The sequence below is a fragment of the Aquila chrysaetos genome, chromosome Z, assembly GCF_900496995.4.
Source record: "Aquila chrysaetos chrysaetos chromosome Z, bAquChr1.4, whole genome shotgun sequence".
Taxonomy (NCBI): Eukaryota; Metazoa; Chordata; class Aves; order Accipitriformes; family Accipitridae; genus Aquila; species Aquila chrysaetos.
The window spans coordinates 19617724-19635553 of record NC_044030.1 but is presented as its reverse complement, the minus strand read 5'-3'; positions in this window follow the sequence as shown (position 1 = coordinate 19635553).

Genomic DNA, 17830 nt, shown 5'->3' with positions numbered 1-17830 from the left:
TTATTCCCAATATTGCAGAATATTTTCCACGTGATTCAGTAGTAATAACAAAAAATAGGCATTGGTCTGAAAGGCTCATAGACAAATTAACACTTTTACCTGTTTTTACATATGGTAAAATTTTGACAAGTTTTGACATGTGTGGGGGGGTTGACCTTGGCTGGCCATCGGCTCCCAACCAAGCTGCTCTCTCACTCCCTCTCCTCAGCAGGACAGGGGAGAAAATTGGATGAAGAAGCTCATGGGTTGGGATAAGGACCAGGATTTTGCTTACGAATTACCATCACAGGCAAAACACACTTGACTTGGGTAAAATTAATTTAATGTATGGCCAATTAATAATAGAGCTGGATAACGAGTAATAAAAAGTGAACTAAAACCACTTTCCCCACACTCCCACTTCTTCCCAGGCTCAACTTCATGTCTGACTCCTCTACTTCCTCCTGCCCCAATCACTGCAGGGGCATGGGGAATAGGGGCTGCAGTCAGTTCATAATGTTCTGTTTCCGTTTTCCTTCCACCTCATGCTGTTTCCCTGCTCCAGCATGATAGCATATTTCCATACATTCTGTATGGTATGTCTAAATATTTCGATGGTTTTAATATTTTGTACCAGCTGTGGAAACTGGTTTGCTGGTAGATGACTGTAAAAGTGAGATTTGGTAAATAATTATTAGAAATCTTATACTAACACTATGACTGAAACAATAGACAAAAGTATAGCCAAGCAATTAACTAGTAGAGGTAGTTACTCATAAATTTTGCAGTTCTTTGCTCTTATGACTAGATGTTCCTGTACGCTAGATAAGAACAATGTTGAAACCGACCACATGTGATTGAAACTGTGTTAAGTTTCAAGATCAAAGAACAAGGACAAAAACAAAGACTTCAAGGACAGCCCACAGAATGTCAAATGGGTCAATGGTCATAAAAGCAGCCCTTAGCTCAAATGAATACTTCATTGAACATGATCGGATGTAGGCAGTACTATGATAGTTACAATAATTGTTACGTATATGTATACTAATCTGATTAATATGTAATTGTTACTCCATATAACCTGTTTGTGCTGAAGCTGGGACATGCACACTAGGTGGAATTATCCCCCGTGCATCCAGCACTGCAATAAAGAATGCCTGCTTTCTAAAACTCCAAAACGAGTCTTAGAGAGTTTCTTCGACCAACTTTTTGGTATCAAGCATGGGGTCTCTCCCATGGGATACAGTTCTTCATGAGCTGCTCCAACATGGGTCCTTTCCACAGGAACAGACTGCTCCAGTGTGGGTATACCATGGGCCACAGCTCCTGCCAGGAGCCTGCGTCTGCATGGGCTCTCCACGGGCTGCAGCTTCCTTCAGGACATGCCCACCTGCTGTGGCATGGTGTCCTTGGTGGGCTGCAGGGAGACAACCTGCCTCACCATGGTCTTCCCCACGGGCTGCAGGGGAATGTCTGCTCCGGTGCCTGGTGCACCTCCTCCCCCTCCTTCTTCACTGACCTGGGAGTCTGCAGGGTTGTTTCTCTCACATTTTCTCACTGCTTTCTTCCAGCTGCTGTTGCACAGCTCTTTTTGCAATTTCTTAAATATGTTATCACAGAGGCACCACCAGCTTAGCTGATGGGGGCATCTTTGGCCAGTGGCAGGTCCAACTTGGAGCCAGCTGGAATTGGCTCTGTCTGACATGAGGGCAGCCCCTGGCCTTCGTCAGAACGCCACCCTTGCAGTTGCTTCCCTCTCCCCAATACCAAAATCTTGTCATGTAAACCTCATACGGCATGTTGTCTTTTTTTTTAGTTTCTAGGTGATTTTTCCCATAGTGAGTTAAAAAAACCCCAACAGTATTAGGATCTGTTACTGTTGTTGTTAGAGAGTGGTATTGATGTTACATCAGCCTGATGGAGCCTGAAGAACCCTTCCAAGAGGAAGGCTTTGTGGCTTCTGTTTTCCTTGTGCTGTAAATGGAACTGAAAGTGCTTTTTTTCCTATGAGAGCTTTCATCAGTTTAATTCTTCAAGTGTTTGTAAAGGCTAGTGATTCCTTGCTTAAAATTTGATCTTTGATGTAAACAAGGCTTGATGTAGTAATTGCTTTGAAGTTAAGGTCTGAGGTTTCAAGCTGGCATCTGACTCTGAGAGCAGATAGAAGGTGGGCACAGCTTGGTGTGTGTATGGGAAGACTGTGCCAGGGAGCAGGCAGGCAGGCACACTTAATTGGAGCAATTGAGCCTAGAAATGACTCATTCAAGAATCACTGTAATTGTTAAGGAGAAACAAAATGGAAAAAACAACTTTCCTAACAAAATGGAAAAAAAAATATTTGTAAATATTGAAGTGACTTAGCCAATTTTGACAAAGAAAACGTTTTAGAAACCTTAAATAAGACTTCAGATTGCTACCTAATTTTAGCTAGGACTCTGAAGCTTCACTCAGTTTTGATTAATGTAGCCTTTATGTCTTTGATGCAGAATATATGGAAGATCTCCTTTCACACCTACTAGCTGCATTGTATCAAAGAGCTTTTTCTTACAGACTTTCCGACATATTAGTTTTAGTAATAACTTTCACTGAAATCAATAGGTATAGCTGGGCATTATCAGCAAACCATCAACAGCTGGGATTGTGATGAGTCACCATCTTTTCCAATTGCTATTGGACTATTCCAATGACTGAAAAAAAAAGAATAAAAAAAAGGACAGTGAGTGGAAGCAAGCAGTTGATGTCTTTAGAGGAGGACAAGTATAGCCACCACCATTCCTGTACCTTTAGCAGACCAAAATACTTGGAACCATTTTGATGTTAAAGTCTATTCCATGCTGAATCCCATATGTGTATATGTCAGCAGTGCATTTGTGAGAGACTGAATTGTTATCTCAAGCTATTTGTCTCAAAGATTGTTGTGAGAGACTGGACTATCATCTCAAGCCATTCATCTCAAGGTTTGTTTGCTGTGACGAGCCACTTATCCCAGAAAGGACTTGTTTAAGAAGGGCACTCCTCTGTCCAAAAGGATAATTAACAGGCCATTGAGGCATCCAGGGGAGGAGACAGGCCAGAGCCAATGAAGCATGTGGAGACTGCCGTTCTCATGGACACTGTAGTCATTGAGATAAGATACTGGTTTCTGGTGTTGATCACGTGAAGGTCATGTGATAGACAAAAACTGCAGTGCATGAACAGTGCATGAACAGTACGTATGTGCATGCATCATTGAACTATGCCCTATAAAAAACTGTGGAGACAAGCCGTGGTGTGCACCTATCACCAAAGAATTGCAGACTGAGGAGAAACGGGATGCCGCTGGATCCATGGTGGTGACTATTCTTGCAACTCTATCCCGACTGCTTGCTTAATTTCTGCCTTTTCTTCCATTCTATCCTATCACTACTATTTTCTACTTTTGATGCTTTTGATAATAAAAGCTCTTTTGGGTATATGGCATTTGATCTCGCTCTTGGGATCATATCGAAACCTTCTCCAAAATTGGATCAGGACAGCATTGCATATTACAGCTTCAGGGAGACCTGCGCACTGTTGCGAGAGGAAAGATCTCTCAATACTTCTTGAGAAGGTGCTGTCCTGGGGACTGGTGTGAATGCCAGTTGTGAAATGCTTGAGACAATGGTTTATAGATTTTTTTTTCATTTTTTACACAGGTTTAGGGTTGGTTTGGTTGGGTGCAGTGTGTCTGGTTTTTGGGTTTTGCCCCCTCCCCTTTTTTTCCCCCACAGTTTGGCATTAAGAAAATAGGAGGAAAATAGAAATGCAAATTTTTTCATTCCTAGTTGAATACATGTTAAATATATATCCATATTTATAAGATGCATTGTACATTTGGCTATCAATTGTTCCTTCCTATTGCATTCCCTGGTAAATCCCTTCTACACAATTGGTGTGTGCTGTAGAGCAACTTTATTTTCTGGACTAAAGGTGTCAATATGAATTCAGCTCACTGTTAGCATTTGGAAGGACAGAAGTTTATGTTTTCTTACAATTCCTTTTAAAATAGATAAAAATTAATTATTAACAGATTAAAGTCAATCTGTCATGAAAAGATTAATTCTAACGTTTCATAGTCAGAAATCTTTTTTTAAATATCAAGTTAAATTTTATAGTTTAGATAACTGAACATGAAAAAACTGACAGCAATATTTACTTTCTAGTTTCCACATTACACCTTTAGTTTTAAACACTATACTGAACAAAATAGTTCATGCACCTCTGGGGGATTTTATCATTCTGGCTACAGTGTTAGTAAGTGGTTAGTTAAGTAAACACAGCCCTATCAGCTCCCATACAACATACAAGATACAAGACAACCACAGTAAAGTTATTATGATAAGACTGTATACTGTGGTTTGTTGTTGTTGTTGTTATTGTTGTTAATTTGTTTTTGTTTTGCTACTTGCTTTTACAGAGGGCTAAAATCATTGCTGATTTTTATAGGCCAAATCCGGTTTTGAGTTATTCAGGCAAAACTGTGCAAAGCAGCTGCGCATATTTCATAATGACAAATATGTTTTCTACATGTTAGGTATTAAACTGGTTAACTGCCTTGTAGTCTCCGGGAAACCATAAATATACTTTAAAAACTGAAGCTCTAGGTAGGAGTGAGAATGGCCACTCCTCTGTGAAGTTACTGTTATTGTCAGAAGTGGTTGTTGATATCTGCTCTTCACGTTAACAGTGCAGCTCTGTGATGACTCGCTGTAGTCAGTTACCTACACAAGTTGTGGGAAATAGGTAGAGCTAGAAAAATTTATCAACTTCCTTCGTGTTCCTTCTTGTGAAATAATAAAGCAGACTACGTCAGCAGAATGGAGCAATTCAACAGCAGCTCAATTCAGTATCTGCAAGGTGGGGGCAATTCAGTTTAGTATGCCTAGGATAGGAATGATGGTGAGGATGAAGTGAGAAATATCGACTGAAACGAAACATTGGGTTAAAATGTAATTACATTCTAGGAGTTCTAGGGAAGAAAGCAATGAGAAACCAATAATCCTGTTTAATACTGTGTGTCAGATGCTTTATTGTGGATGTAGTCATAAGGATATAAACACAGCAAGGACTGTATCTGAAGATCGTATATTCCATTAGGGTTTTCTTCCTAATATTTGCTGGCATACCTTGAAGAATTAGATTATATTTCCTTGACCCAGCAGTCCTTCTTCAGGGTGAACTGATCACCTTGAAAACTAGCTGAAGCTTATTGAGTACTTTTATCCCTGCACTGCCTGTCTGATTGCCATCTGCTTGTTTCTTGTAGTTCATGATACAGTTAAGGCTAAGCTGACGGCATGATGTCTTGTTCATGTCAACCACTGTGCCATAGCCTGGTTGCATAAATGCTAAGACTTCAAAATTTATGTCTCAATGGCATCTTGGAAGTTGGCTAATTCAACAGGTGCCATGTGTTTGTTTTTATCAGATAGCAGCTGAGTCTGGAGTAGGATTGAATCCTACTTAAATGGCCCTGCACCTATGCCTAGGTTTCTTATACAAGATTCCCAAGCTGGTAACTTCCAAAATGAGTATTCCCATTGTAGTAGAATCTGCATTCAGACAAATACTGCAAGTCTGATAGTACATTTAGGCAGTTATTATTTCGGGTGTCTTCAGACTTCTGTCTCTCTATGTGTCTTATCTCTATCTGTCTCACAGATCTAACTGACCCTGCTTGAGCAAGGAAGCTGGACTAGATGAACCCAAGAGGTCCTTGCCAACCTCAACCATTCTGTGATTCTGTGTGCACACTCATGTGAATCAGACATGCTCAAGCTCCTCTACTAAACCAGCACTTCTGATAAGGTCTTCCCATTCTAGTAAGCTCATCCTGTGTTTAAGATCCGTCTTAATGGTGGACAGTCTTGTATGAAATATTAGAACAAGAAAAATCTAGAAGACTTTAAATTGCAAGATAAACAGACCTGTTTTACAGATTTTCAGTGAGCTGACAATGCTGTACTTCGTCAACATAGATTTTAGCTGCGTGTTCTAATTAACAGACTTCTGTTCAGGTTCTTAGAGTTTTAGTGTCATAATTAAATTCCCAGTTAATATTTCAGGTTACATGAATGCAAACTTCTCAGAGTTTCAAAAATTTCTTTAAATAAGCACATCAACTACTTGTTTCAAGGGTACTGTAGATTTATCTACAGATAAGAGGTTTCTTTCCCTGAGCAAGGCAGGCTTGACAGACTTTGAAGTACACACGCAGAACCTGGAGCGATTGCTTTAATATTTCATAACAACTAACCTTTTTGCAGTTCTGACAGGTAGTGATTCCTTTGCCAGCAAGGCACTGAATGTATAACTGGAAGCGGCTGTTTGGTTTAATGACAGGGTTTAGCTGTGCCAAATGACAAAACAGGGCAAATGGTAAACCAGAAGTTTCAAGTATAAATTTCTTGTTAATAACACCATTAGAAAGCATGACAAATGTGAAATCAATAAAACAAAAACCACTCAGCAATTACATTGATATACAATTTAAGACATTTGCAAGGAGTATTACAGCATTAGCAATTATTAGATGTGTAATCATTGACAATAAGTACTTGGCAAAACAGTAAAGAATACTTAATAATTTCTTGCTGTTAAAGAGGTGTCAAATCACGTATTTTTGTTTCTGCATCTCTAATACTGTATAAAAGAGTCTTAAAATTTATTAATGCCTTGTTCACACAAGTGCTTTTTATAGTTAAATACATCTTTGTTCACAGTCTTCATGAGTGTTGTACAGCTGCAGTGAAAGACAGCAATATAAAACATAGCAAAAATAAACCATAATATAATAGTGAGTTTTTGCAATGTATTCAGCATCAGGTTCATTCTGCCCCAAATAATCTCAGTAAGATTTTTTCTAATTGACCTTAAGTATATGTAAGCTTAAGCCAAATCTCAAGTGATTTGGGATAATTCTTAGCCTTAGCCTTCCCATTAGATAATGACAGCAGAGATGATAACAGGAATTATTGACACACAATCATTCCCAAAATTTAAAGCCAGAAGTAGCTCTATAAACAAAAATTCATTACACTGAAATACAGCTAACCAAATGCCACTGAATATTCTCAGTTTGCTTTCAAATGATGCAGAACTTTTGAGCAGTTCTACTTGGTCGTATTAGTTTGCCCTTCTATTTTTCTTGCCATGCTAGCAGGGCTGGAACTTAATGTTAGTTCAGTAAAGCTGACAATTAAACAAATCATCAAGATACCTGCTTTTTGGGGGGATGTATTTTGCAGGAAGAAATAATAGCTCTTTTATTATACCACTGACCTCTTTGGAAATAAAATTGTTAAGCTTTCAGATAAATTATTTCAAGCCTGTAAGAAAAGGATACAATTACTTAACATTTTTACTCTTCCATATTTTTTTTTCCAGCTTTTTTTTGGAGATGACAGTGGTATTTGAAATTACAAAGAAGTATTATGCAAGTCAAAGATAGATGAGATTCATTTGAGTCACAAGGTGTTCTCCAGAGGCAGCTAGAGAAATTTTGAAAGCTACAGTCTGAGCAGTATGCCATGGTACTGCAGCTCAGGATGCAAGCTAATTTAAAAGTAACATAATCTTATGCTGGACTAATGAAAGTGAAAAGAGAGTGGAAAGAATAAGCCTACTTAATATCTAGCTTCCATTGGACTGAACTGCAATAAATATTTTTACAGTGTATGGGCCAACATCCTTAAAAGAACAAACAATTTTGAACAACATCTGAAATGGAAGACTAAACATAATCTCTGATAATTTTCTGTTCTATATAAGCATCAGTTACCTCCCTTGAATCTTCCATATACTTAACAGACACCAGATCCTTGGACTTTACAGCTTTAGGGGCAATATTACCGGTTTTATAACATTTTTTGTTTTCTTCTCCTTGCTTATATCCATATCCATATTCATATATCCATAACACAAATGTTTGATTCAAGCTGATTCATATTCTTGGAAAATCAGAATTAGGTTTATACTCTATATGTTTCTCCAGGATACAGAATTTTAAAATTTTGAAAGTGTGTACAATGGCCTGTTTATTATGGTGAACTCTCTAGACTGAATAGACAGTGAAATGGTAATATCACAAGAATTGAGAAGAAATATTTGAATTGCTATTGAACTAGCAAAGTTTTACTTTGCTTTTTCTACTTTTTTTAATACACTAATATTATTAACTGCTGAATATTTTGTATAAATAAAATATGGATTCAACCACCTCACAATATAGCATTTGGTCAGTTGGTTTTTACTAATTTTAACAGAAGTGCTATAACTGAATAAGTATGCATGGTTATAAAAATTAAATTACTTTATATTATAGGATTTAAATAATAACAAAATCTAGAATATGTCCTCCCATCTGAGCAACCCAAACCTCATTACAAGCTCTGGGGAATTCTTTATAAAGCATGAAGAGTACTTTAAATCATCCTTAGACCTCCCAGAAGTCTTCTGAAAAAAATAAGGGAAAAATCTGAAAAGACTTTCTCAGAGGTAAATACAGATTTCTCCATCTTTTCTTCTTCTCCTTTTCCACCAACGGAAAGAAAAAAAGGTTTTAGTTTTAGGACAGGAGAAAATATAAGGGCAAACACAAATTTATTGAAAATAATCTGTAACTTCCCTCTAAATTTAATATATCCCATCCCATCCTCCTAATACTAAAACAATGTTTTATTTTTTTAAATATGTAGTTTCCATGTTTTTTCCTTATAATTCAATGAAGAAACAGCATAAAAGGTACTTTTAGCTAAGTAATTATTAATTTTAATAGAACTTTTTCATCTATATCTATCATATACATCAATAAAAATTAAACCATGTAGTAGCAGGAAAGTTAAACAATCAAATTCTATTCATCCAGATAATCCATGCTCTTTACAAACACTGCAAATATAGCAAACCTTTTGATAAAGGTTATCCCAAATTACAGAAATTCAGTGTTCAAAGTTCATACAGCAAATTATAGACAAAAAAACAGTGTTGGTAATTATCTGGCCTATCCCTTAACTAACGATTGCATTCCTTTCTTCTAACACAAAAATCACAGCAGCAGCAGTGATGGTGTCTAAAGCCTGGCCCTGCAGAGTGTTGAAAAATTTACCTGTCCAATAATGACATTTGGTATTTTACTCATAATAATAACAGTTGCTCCACCCCTGTGTACAGTTAGTTATTTTAGTCACTTTATGAAATAACTAGCTTTGTAACTATGTGTGCTCACCTTGAAATCTGAAGAGTAACTGTTGATTCTTATGTTTATGTTAGGTTCCCATTACAAACTTTAGGGGGAGAAAAGAAAATAGGCCTCTGAAACATCTCGTTCTATCACTTTTTGCCACAAGGAATGTCAAAGTTGAGTATGCGTTAATTTTATTAGGACAGTATTTTCTTTCATTTACCTTAATTTTCCTGTATCTTAATTTAAATAAGTAACCAATGATTTGTTTAGAAAGTTAATAAGTAAACCAGAGAAAAAATGTCTCTTCTGAATAGCTTAAGGGTACTGTAAGGGTACAGAAAACTCCTGAGTACCCTATTCTAAACAAATTTGTTTCCGAATTGCTAAGTCTCAGTATGGCTATTGTTTTTTATTTCAGTAAAATTAATTTTGGCCTGTCAGTCTATGTGGGAGAGTTTGCTGTATGTTTTGTAGTGTATGTACAAAAGAAGTTATGAGGAGTAGAAAAAAACACTAAAATGCCAGCCAGAAGGAGGGGAAAGGTAAATGAATATCTGGTTTTATACAATCTAGGTACAGCATGAGGGATTACATCTTAAACTGGTATAAAATGATTAGCATCACTTCTTTTAGAAAGCTATACTTACTTATGTAAATTGAAAAACTCCTAGAAGCCTTGTTTGGAAAAATGAGGAGCTAGTGGATTGTAACTTAGAATTAAAGACAAGCCTAGGACCTTGAGACATCTGAGCATTCTTCATCTGCTCTCAGTCTAGCTTTCCATTTTTTGTTACTTAGGTAAATTGGAAATACAGTGACTGCATCTGGAAGCCTTTGTTGAAGTAAATTAAGCTGATACTCTGTTCTGTACTGTTGGTTTTTTGCAAAGTAAAAAAAAATCTTTCCAGCTGGGACCCAAATTTTGTGTATTAAAATTATTGTCATTTGATTGAAAGAGATCTGAGCAGAAACAAAGTGTTGTCCATTTTCTACTGTTATGAAATATTTTCTCTGCTTCATTTCTCAAGATCACTGCACACTTACAGTACTATTTCTCAACTAAAGATGTTGAGAAAAACTGACAAATTAATATTAATTATCTTTCAAGATATTTCAAGATCTGTGGTAGTATTCTTGGTAATAATATGAAATGAGAGGCATTAAAAATATTATTGGAACTCCATGCATGGTGAGAACCATTTACATTTGTATTCAGTTAACAAATACATGTATTTGTTCTTTACACAAGAGTGATAAAGAAATGCAACAGGCTGTCAAAAATGACTGATAACAGCAAAGGGTACTGAAAAGAAAATATAAAAAACTTTATTCCAAAGTTAATGCAGAACGCAGACCATCAGGACATATACTTTGTGATGAGTTAATCATCTGCTGATGAACACCATTCTGGGGCGCCAGTAATTTATCAACTGATATAAGAAGTGGCAGAGAATATAGACTGTACAGAAGTTTAGCATAGACATGATGGGAAGATGACTAAGACAACTATTACTAGAGGTGTGAAATGAAGCTGGCTAACCATTGTGACATTTGGTCTTGCTTATTTATCTCTTTATTGTCTGCATTGTTTTTATTGTTACTGTTGTCGTTGCTGTTGCTCATGTAGGATATGTTGATTTTTAAGAATACAGAAGAAAGGGACTGTGTTTTCCTGCACATTTATACTTAGACCAGCATGCCTGAATGCTCCTATGATGTAAATAAGTGATCAGTAGGGTATAAAAAATGAACAATGATATCTAGTACGCACGATATCTAAGGCAGAGGCGATAGATGATGACTGCTAGTGTCAGCTGTTTTGGTTGATGTTGTCTTCCTGTTATCTGTTCTAAAAAATGCCTTTTCTGAATTTGGAGTAGAAACAAATAGGCCTTTGAATTTATCAAAATTATCAGTGATGCATTTTAAAATACAAGGATCGGACTTTTGTAAGAGTATTATGAATTAATTTTAAAAGTTTTATGTAGCAGCACTATCTACTTCCAAAATGATTAACACAACTGACAGTTCTAATTTTGAAGTTTTAAATGTCAAAACACTGAAACCTAGAGTGCTTGATAAAAATAAGCTTATATAGATTCTGATAATTATATTTCACATTATTGCTTTAGCCAGTACATCGGTACTCTATCATAATGACAGACAGAATTCTATTAAAAGTTTGAAAAAGGTATATTATTGATGTAGTTGAAGGATTGCTTTGATATAACCTCCTCTTACCCCCACCTCAAATGAAAGTTCAATAAATAGCTCTTTATAAATAATCGGTGTTTAGGTCAGTCCAGAGATAAATCTGATTTATAAGATCACCATCTGAAGAATAATTGATTCTGACTTAAGCATGAGAGCTTCAGAACATTTAAAGGAAGAATTGTTTAAGCCATAACCGCATTTTATCCATACAAGTGACGTCAGATGTCCCTTTTATTTCAAAGCTTAAAAGTTCAATTGAGCATTTTAAAACTGTTTAGGAATTATGTTGCATAGTGAGGAAGGAATAATAGTAGATAGGTGGCTGGTTACTTAGGTTGCTGCCTCCAGCCCTTATGTGTTGTGCTTTGCTAGAAGAGTATGGAAGGAAGCAGGCAGGAACAGGGAGAATTCTATCAACTCTATTGCGTTAGTAGGTGGAGGCAGTCTAGGTTGTATATGGGTGTTGAGTGCAACTTTGAGACCTAAGAAGATAAAATGGATTTCAGGATGGTCTTTCACCAGATTTTGCATGGGATGGTGCTATCTTATAAGAGAAAATGTCCTTGACTGACTGAAGAGCAAATCGCTTTGGGCTAAGAAATGGAAAACCAGCTCATGTAGGCATTCTTCAATGATTGTAAAAGATGAGGACAATACAAATGACTTGATTCCTCCTTATCCATATGTCAGACTTTGTTACCAATTAGTTATAGGGACATATGTTCATTATGTTTATTTTTATAAATCCATGTAGGATGTTGCAGTACTCAAAATATATGTGCATCATCTTATGAAAAAATAATATTTTTAAACCACTTTCGCTTTTAAAAAGTAAAAATTTCTCACTGTTTTCAATCTAGTTAACTCCCATGCTTTACAGCCATTCTCAGATAGTGCTACATGGGACACTATCCTTTTCTATGAGAGTCTCATGCTTTCTGAATGTCCTCTGCTGCTCAAAATTCATAGCATACTACCTCTGAATTTGTGGATTTATCACCCAATTTATCTTTCCTTTTACAATCAAAACAAAATGACTAAATGAAAAGGGCTGATTAAAAAAAAATAATAATAATAATGCCCAAGCTGCAGTTCATGTATTATGAGACATTTAACCCAATGACATTATTTTTGTAAAATATCCTACCATTAGATAGAACTAGTTAAAACAGAAGATGAAACCCATTTTTCAGGTGGCAGCAGGTAGCAAAGAACTTTGCAAAACAAAAGCATGCAATTAAAATAACCACTCTACACTAGAGCACACATTTGGTGTAAAACATTTCTCTTTCAGACTGACATGGGCATTTATCATGTTGAGTAATAAATAGCAGTGAAAATAGAACAGCGTTCATCCATACTGTAAAAATAACATATCTCGCTGATCGTTAATGTGATCATTACTGTGGAAAAGGTATCAGTGAAAGGAAATACGTTTTAGTCATACCATATTACAGGAGAAGGTTGTCTGGGCTTTGCCCTACAACAGAATGTTTCATCAGTTTGTAGCTAGGAGGTAGGACTAAAACATTATGAGGAAGTTACAGAAGCTCAGAAGCTCTTAGAATTAAGAGAAAGGCTTTCAAAGTCAAATTTTTACATTCCTTTTCTCACAGTAGAGGAATAGTGTGAAACGAAATTGTAAAGAAAGTGAGTTGCTTGGAAACTGCAGTCCATCCACAAACTATCTCTTTTAATTGCATTTTAGGAAATCAGCTTTAGTTTTCACTCATCATTGTGTATGAATCCTAATGATATTAGCAGAAATATATTAGTCATTGTCTCTTGATACAGCCCATTAAGTTTCTCTGATGAAATGCAAGCTGGTTTTGTCCAGTGGTCATATGAATTTACCTATGAACAATGTTACCCTTCTGTGTCCCCATGCCCTTGTATGACTGGTGGCTAATCATTCACACTGTTGGTAACAAAAAGTACAATGACTGCAAATATTTTCACCATTACCATGACCTATATGCAAATCTCCTCAGCTGAAACAACTAAAACTAACCAGGAACCTTGAGTGAAAGTTAGCAATCAACAGTGAATTAACAGTTCCATGATTTCACATTATTTTTGTCTGTGGATGATATATATGTGTATATATTTTTTAAGCCAGGACATATGTGAAGCCATAACAAAGGGGTGGAAAAATCTTCTAATAAATAAGGTTGGGTAATGTCAAGCTTTTTTTTTCTTTTTTTTACAAAGATTTTTAAATTGGAAAACTCAACTTGCTTATTTAAATCAGCCTGACAGAAATATTGTTATGTCCAGACATCATATTTAGTCAGAATAAAACAGTAGGCCATTAATTAGGCCTTACACATTTTTATATATGAACTGCAAATTACAGTCCTTCTGAATAATTTAAAAATTTAAATGTGGACTTTCCATAGCTAAGCCTATCACACAAAAGAGCACAGTAGGGACAAACCCAAAGCTGAAAAGTGTACTTTCAAAGCTAATACATAGGCTGCTCAAAGCTTCAGATAAAATGAAACAAATTTATTTATTTGAAACAAACAAATATAACACCAGAAAATCCAGCCTATTCTGAGTAGACAGCAGCAGAATCTTTTTTAGAACTTCTGCTGAAACTAAAAGAAATGTTACCAACCAGTTGATCTGTACTCATAAAACCAGGTAAAATAGTTCTCCAATATTTTACAGCAAGTCAGCGGGCAGAATGACTTCTGCAGATACCTATGGATTCCAAATGTGGACTCTTCCAAAGTTTAGAATTTAAGTATGATGATTAAAAACAGTATCACAGGACATACCAGGTCTTCCTTGGCAGGAAAATATACTGAAAGGAACAGGAAAACACATCTGATTAACACATGGCTCAGAGGCCAGTGCCATCGGTGGAATTTTGGGTTTTTTAAACATGGGGAGGTTTACACAGCACCGGGCCTGCTGGCAACAGATGGAATCCAGCTATCTCAAAGGGTGAAAAGGATTCTCATTCATCAGTTGGTGGCGCTCATAGAGGTTTGAAGGGGGAAGGGGATAAAACTAGGCTTGCCAGAGATGAGCCTGGGGGCAGCATGCCAGTGTTGGGGGTGGAATTGATAGCCCAGCTCAGGTGCATCTGTGCCAATGCATGCAACATGGGCAATAAACAGGAGGAGCTGGAAGCCATTGTACAGCAGGATATATATGAGTTAGTCACCATCACAGAAACATGGTGGGATGACTCTCATGGCTGGAGCGCTGCAATGGATGGCTATAAGCTCTTCAGAAGGGATAAGCAAGGAAGGAGAGGTGGTGGGGTGGGTCTCTGTGTTAGGGAGTGTTTTGATTGTACAGAGCTCCACGACTGTGATGACAAGGTTGAATGCTTATGGGTAAGGGTGAGAGGGAAAGCCAACAAGGCAGATATAGTGCTGGGAGTCTGTTACAGACCACCCAACCAGGTTGAGGAGACGGATGAAACATTCTACAAGCGGCTGGCAGTAGCCTCACAATCGTGTGCCCTTGTTCTTGTGGGGGACTTCAACTTTCCACGTGTCTGCTAAAAATACAACACAGCAGAGAGCAAGCAGTCTAGGAGGTTCCTGGAGTGTGTGGAAGATAACTTCCTGACACAGCTGGTAGGTGAGCCTACCAGGGAAGGAGCCTTGCTAGACCTACTCTTCACAAACAGGGAAGGATGGGTGGGAGATATGGTGGTCGGAGGCCGTCTCGGGCTTAGCAACCATGAAATGACAGAATTCTTGATTCTTGGTGAGGTAAGGAAGGGGGTCAACAAAACCACCACTATGGACTTCTGGAGGGCAAACTTTGGCCTGTTCAGGACACTGGTTGAGACACTCCTGTAGGGCAAAGGGTCCAGGAAGGCTGGGCATTCTTCAAGAAGGAAGTCTTAAAGGCTCGGGAGCAGGCTACTCCCTTGCACCGCAAGATGAACCATTGGGGAAGATGACTGACCTGGCTGAACAGGGAGCTTTTGCTGGGACTCAGGAGAAAAAAGGAGAGTTTTCCACCTTTGGAAGAAAGGGCAGGCAACTCAGGAGGAGTACAGGGATCTTGTTAAGCCATGCAGAGAGAAAATTAGAAAAGGCAAAAGCTCAGCCAGAACTCAATCTGGCCACTGTCGTAAGAGACAACAAAAAATATTTTTACAAATATATTAACAACAAAAAGAGAACCAAGGAGAATATCTATCCTTTATTGGATGTAGAGGGGAACATTGCCACCAAAGATGAGGAAAAGGATGAGGTACTTAATGCCTTCTTTGCCTCAGTCTTTAATAGTGAGTCCAGTCATCCTCAGGGTACTCCACCCCTTGAGCTGGAAGGTAAGGATGAAGAGCACAGCGTACCCCCCTTAATCCAGGAGGAATTGGTTGGGGACCTACTGCGCCATCTGGACACTCAGAAATCTATGGGACCAGATGGCATCCATCCAAGAGTACTGAGGGAACTGGCGCAGGTCCTTGCCAAGCCACTCTCCATCATCTATCAGCAATCCTGGTCAACAAGGGAGGTCCCAGAGGACTGGAGGCTTGCCAATGTGAATCCCATTTATAAGAAGGGTCAGAGGGAGGATCCAGGGAACTACAGGCCTGTCAGCCTGACCTCGGTACTGGGGAAGATTATGGAGCGGTTCATCTTGAGTGCGCTCACACGGCACATGCAGGACAAGCAGGGGATCAGGCCCAGCCAGCATGGGTTCATGAAAGGCAGGTCCTGCTTGACCAACCTGATCTCCTTCTGTGACCCGGTGACCTGCCTATTGGATGAGGGAAAGGCTGTGGATGTTGTCTACCTGGACTTCAATAAGGCCTTTGACACCGTCTCTCATGACATACTCCTTGAGAAGCTGGCAGCTCGTGGCTTAGAAAGGTGTACTCTTCGCTGGGTAAAAAACTGGCTGGCTGGACAAGCCCAGAGGTTTGTGGCGATTGGGGTGAAATCCAGTTGGCAGCGGGTCACAAGCGGTGTTCCTCAGGGCTCAGTGTTGGGCCCTGTTCTGTTTAATATCTTTATCGATGATTTGGATGAGGGGATTGAGTGCACCCTCAACAAGTTTGCAGATGACACCAAGTTGGGAGGCAGGGTCAATCTGCTTGAGGGTAGGAAGACTCTACAGAGGGATCTGGACAGGCTGGATTGATGGGCTGAGGCCAAGTGTATGAGGTTCAACAAGGCTAAGTGCTGGGTCCTGCACTTGGGTCACAACAACCCCATGCTGCGCTGCAGGCTTGGAGAAGAGTGGCTGGAAAGCTGCCTGGCAAAGAAAGACCTGGGGGTGCTGGTTGACAGATGGCTGAATATGAGCCAGCAGTGTGCCCAGGTGGCCAAGAAGGCCAATGGCATCCGGGCTTGTATCAGAAATAGTGTGGCCAGCAGGAGCAGGGAGGTGATTGTTCCCCTGTACTTGGCAGTGGTGAGGGCGTACCTCAAGTACTGTGTTCAGTTTTGGGCCCCTCACTACAGGAAAGATATTGAGGTGCTGGAGCGTGTCCAGAGAAGGGCAACCAAGTTGGTGAAGGGCCTGGAGCACAGGTCTTATGAGGAGCAGCTGAGGGAGCTGGGTCTTTTTAGCCTGCAGAAAAGGAGGCTGAGGGGAGACCTTTTCGCTCTCTACAACCACCTGAAAGGAGGTTGTAGTGTGGTGGGTACTGGTCTCTTCTATCAAATAACTATTGATAGGACGAGAGGAAATGGCCTCAAGTTGCAGCAAGGGAGGTTTAGGTTGGATATTAGGAAAAAATTTCTTTACTGAGAGGGTTGTCAGACATTGGAACAGGCTGCCCAGGGCAGTGGTGGAGTCACCATCCCTGGAGGTGTTCAAAAAACACTTAGACAAGGCACTTCAGGACATGGTTTAGTCGACATGGTGCTGTTGGGTTGATGGTTGGACTCGGTGATCTTAAAGGTCTTTTCCAACCTAAACGATTCTATGATTCTATGATTCTATGGTGCCCTGATCATTAGAGAGCATTCTGCAGACTATCATTTGAGAGACAATGACACCTTGAAAAACCACACTTAGACATTCAGTTCTACTAAATGCAGACAGGCATTGAATAACCAAGAATGTAACTGTACAGTAAATTTCTAATCATAAACTACTGCACTTTTCAGAAATAGGTGAATTTCTCCACCAATGTTTGATTTTTAAGAAAGAAATTTCTGAAGGGCAAAATGGTAGCTTTTGAAGGAAAATAGTTACAGTATACATACATGCTACAGGATATAACTGTACTTCACTGTCATTGTTTAACCCCAACCAGCAACTAAGCACCACGCAGCCGCTCGCTCACTCCCCCCCCCACCCAGTGGGATGGGGGAGAAAATCAGGAAAAAGAAGCAAAACCCATGGGTTGAGATAAGAACAGTTTAATAGAACAGAAAAGAAGAAACTAATAATGATAATGATAACACTAATAAAATGACAACAGCAATAATGAAAGGATTGGAATGT